We start from the raw sequence: 4,420 nt of genomic DNA on the forward strand, positions 1-4,420 counted from the left end.
CATTTTTGCTATACAACATGGTAGTGGTCCCATCCGAACTTTAAATCTGAGTGCGCTATTACTTATACAAACAACTGCCTACGTACCTGACACAATATGTGGAACATAGCACCTGTCACTGTTTCTTTAGTGTCTACACCTATATGCATCTGGACAGGCATATTGCGGTTTGCTGCCAAAATCACTATGAGCTGTGTTGCTTCACTAACCCTGGGAAAAATGATATCACTTGTACAGACTTAAGCTACCATTTGTTTTAAATACCATGTATTAGTCAACTTTGCTGTCTAAAATTTGTCAAACTGAATTTTAAAACTTGTAGGAAAATTTATATTTTCAATAAAATGTAGTTTTTAAAATTTAAATGTTTATTTAAATTTCCTTTATCAATAATTTCAAATTGTAAACATATTCTCAGAGAGGCCTTGTACATTCAGGTTTTCATTGCATTGAAAAATTCTTATAATTAAGGAAGATATAGCAAATTAAGTTTTGGTTTCTCAAGAGCACTTGGACCAAAACTTGCACCCTGTGGAACACCAGCACTACACACTTTCTGAAAGGTGTCACGTGTCTTGTTTGTAATAAAATTCAAAAAGACTTCATGTATAAAATTGAAATAGGTGTGGCATGCAAATATAAAAGTTTGACTAAAATTGGCCATAACAAATTGGGCCTGTCAGGAATCAGGTCACAATTAGTACATCCAGTTCAGTACCAATAGATGTAGTTCAAGTCTATTTTTAGAATATTTCTTCCTCTCATTTTGGTGGTGACAGAAGAGTTATATTTATGCATTTTTTAGGGATTTAAGAAGTATTGAGAAACAAATGTAGAGAACATAGAGTAAAATTAATTGTGTTCTATGTCCTTATGGATCTGACCTTGTTCGATTTATTGACAAATGGAGTTTATCAGGAATATTATGTTCCCTGAATATTACTGGACCAGAAGTATGTTAGTTATCACGTCACTTTCTCGCATCATACCTTCTATTTTGTCCTCTTTATCTCACATGTATATGGTATGCATGTGTGTTTGGAAGTAAGTAACATTATCTTATGTTTATGAATTTAGCATTTGATGTGATCTTATTCAAATACATGTATGTAGATGCACGTTTGCTTTTTAGACCAACAAGTAGATCTCCGCCTTTTCTTCTTTTTTCTCCCCTGACATTACCGGTAGTGTCAGAAAAAAACAAAAGAAGCGATGATCTACTTGCTGGTCTAGTTTGCGTGGAATATGTATGCAAATGTATGTACAAGTATTATATTTGCATATGGTCATCCAAAGTGTATCAATTTAGCGTTCATATATATACCAATCATGTGCTGCAAAATGGCATTAAACCCAGTAAAACCAATCTGAATAATCAATCCGCTAATAAAAAGAGGCGTGATCTAACGATTGTGGACTAGATGTATCAAAGTTTTGGAAATTAAGATCTGTTAAGTGTATATTTGAAACTCGTCTGCAGTAAAAACGCCCTGTGTATATACATGCACGAGTGTGTGTGTGTGTGTGTGTGTGTGTGTGTTTTGACTGAAAATCAAAGAACCGAAGGTACTGTAATATTAATTGCATTTGAAAGATGCAAGTTGTTTTTTTCTTGTTATTGTTGGAAAATGGCGTCAAACTCACAACATCACGCTGAATATGAGTAAACAGTGTGTGTGTGTGTGTGTGTGTGTGTGTGTGTGTGTGTGTGTGTCTAATATCAACGAACCTAAAGCACCATAAGCTTACGTCCATGTGAAAGTGGCAACATGGTTGGGGTTTTTTGTTTGTTTGCTGTGATCTGTTCATTATTTTTTTCTCTACCTATGAGCATGTGCCATGGTATTTTTCATCTTCGAACTAATTCTAAGAAATTAATAAATTCTTTGGGAAAGGCTTATTACATCGGCTTTACAATTTCATTAATGATCAAAGCTGCTCAGATTTGCTCCTTGAGGCATCTAACGAAACCAAATTAAAGCAAAACAGACGAAATAACATTAAGGAAATTTTTTTGACTATGGCTGCCTAAAAATAATTCAAAAAGAACAATCTTAAAACCATTCACATGTCACAGAGTACCAGCAAGTTTTAATATACAACTTTGGAGGCCTCGTATTTCTAGCTACTTTTATGTATTTGTGATTGAAAATCTCTAACGAAATCTGAGTTGTTACTTACATAAACTTTGTATTACTATTATTTTTGATGGATAGTAACACCGGCTGCATTCATTTAAACTCAAAACATACAAATCTATGAAAACGGCATGACACGTTTCCGACAGAAAATAATTTTCAATGCTGGCGATGTATCACAGCAGGTGACATACCTTAAAAGAAATGAAGAATTTACACGTAAGTATTAAGGTTTTAAATGCTAATTTTAAACTACATGGAATTAAACGGGAACCCGGATGGCCGAGTGTTCTAAAGCGCTCGACTTTACCAATCACTGCCATCTCATCTCGATCCACGTGGTTCGGGTCTCGGGGTCGGTCTATGTGTGTATATGAGAAAGGTTGCCATTAGCCTCTCGTGAGTCGGTGGCTCTTCCCGAGGTTTTCTCCAGTTTCTTATGCCACTATTTATACTGGCCGCCATGTATAGCCTATCACGTGCTGAAAAATGGCGTTATTCCCACAACAACAACATGGGAATATGTTATGCGCCTTTTTTGCGAGTTGGATCTAACAGTTTTAGCAGTAGGAAGAGAAACTCATTGATGCTCATTTTACAAAGAGTTTTCAATTTAATTTTCCTGAAATCTATACCTCAAAAGCCGAAATCTAAGCTGCGTACCACTACCGAAACGAGAGAGGAAACAATGCTCTAAATATAGACTGGGACTACTTTTGTGGGTACTGATCCGGAAGTAATAATTGCGACTCAATTTCATTAACGGCAGCCTAAACATGTCTGAATCTTTACTTAACCATGTGTGGACCACCTATTGGAATTGTACCAAACGCAATAAAGACAGTTAATGGTCTAAGCTTGGTATAACATACCCTAGTTTGCTAGTACATATGCCAGGTTTAAGGTCTACATTGCTCTCCTCGGAGAAGACAGATGATATCCCAAACATCTGAAACATCCACACGTTGCATTAATCTAAAATGGAATTTTTTTTCTTCAAGTAAATTTTGATTTCCTATATGAATAAAACACCTGTTATTTTTTTCCAAATTAGTAATCTTTTCCTGATGTATAAATAGGTAGTTATAATCCATCTCGATAACTCGAACATCTAACGAATGTGGATTACATCCCTTTCACTGTCAAATTAACTCCCCCTGCCTTTTCCACGACAAGAAATATAGAAATATTAATTAGTATCCTTTCTACCAGTATAAAGAAAATAAATGGGTTTCACTGAAATTCAAAATAGCCAATAGCAAAATGACACTGTATATTGAAAACTATGACCCTTTTGGATCTTTGTAGACATAACCATTCCACTATCGTCTTTACAAAAGCATTTGGAAAGTTCAAACTATTTCTCTTCAAAATAAAGCGTGAAAGTATAATGATTACTCTGGTTTCTCTTCACATCGTATTAATCTTTCGCCTTTTACTAAAGATTACCGTGGAGAGGAACATTTAATGAGTCTATAGACCATTCTTTGAAGCCTCACTTTGGTGAGGTACCAATTCAATTAAAGTAAACCTCTTGTTCAAATATAGCATTTTGTTCTCTTTTCTTCTAACCAGATCCAAATGGAAGATAGTAACCGATGAATATATAATCAGGTCTCAGTACTTCCAGTTCGGTACTCACAAAGGTAGTTCTAGTCTATTGTTAGAACATTTATTCCTCTCTCATTGTCATGGTGATAGAAGAGTTATATTTATGCGATTTTGATAGGGATTTAAAGGTCATTGTTTATTCTTGAGAATATGAGCTCAGGTGTGGTTTTCCATGTGTATTTTGGCGATAGTGCATAGTCAGTAATAAGGCCATGGTGATGATCCGGAAGTGAAATATGTGTTCTGTTTACATACTGCTCTGTTGACAGTCCAGCCTCTCAAAAAAACCTTTGGCAAGAACTTCACCGTGAAGGTATTTTTAGATTAACATATGATTTGTACTGATTGTCACACAGTGGAAATGTCAGCCTCGAGAACCAAATGTAGAGAACATATAACAAAATTAATTGTGCTATGTCCTGTCAGTGCAGTATTTGAGTAAAGATTAAACTGGTATTAAATCTTTATTATTAATGAACGACACATGAAATTTCAATATGTTATGTATATTGACTTTGAAAAACAGTAGAATGAAATTAGAAATAAAAAGTTAAGTTTTATTTTGAAAAATTTAAATGAAATTTAAAAAGAAGTATAAAAAATTAAAACATTTACTCCAAAATATATAATATTTGTTGAAATGATATTAAATGATATCAGCATGTAAATAT

General features: G+C 34.3%; 1 non-coding gene across 1 annotated transcript; it reads left to right on the forward strand.

Annotated features, from left to right (window-relative positions):
- The first annotated feature begins 3,532 nt into the window (after nt 1-3,532).
- LOC149776877 (U5 spliceosomal RNA) lies at nt 3,533-3,648 on the forward strand. The gene has a single exon (XR_016416413.1). It is a non-coding gene; the product is annotated as a U5 spliceosomal RNA (small nuclear RNA).
- The last annotated feature ends 772 nt before the right edge of the window (nt 3,649-4,420 follow it).

The sequence above is a fragment of the Sinohyriopsis cumingii genome, chromosome 18, assembly GCF_028554795.1.
Source record: "Sinohyriopsis cumingii isolate HCF-2022 chromosome 18, ASM2855479v2, whole genome shotgun sequence".
Lineage (NCBI taxonomy): Eukaryota > Metazoa > Mollusca > Bivalvia > Unionida > Unionidae > Sinohyriopsis > Sinohyriopsis cumingii.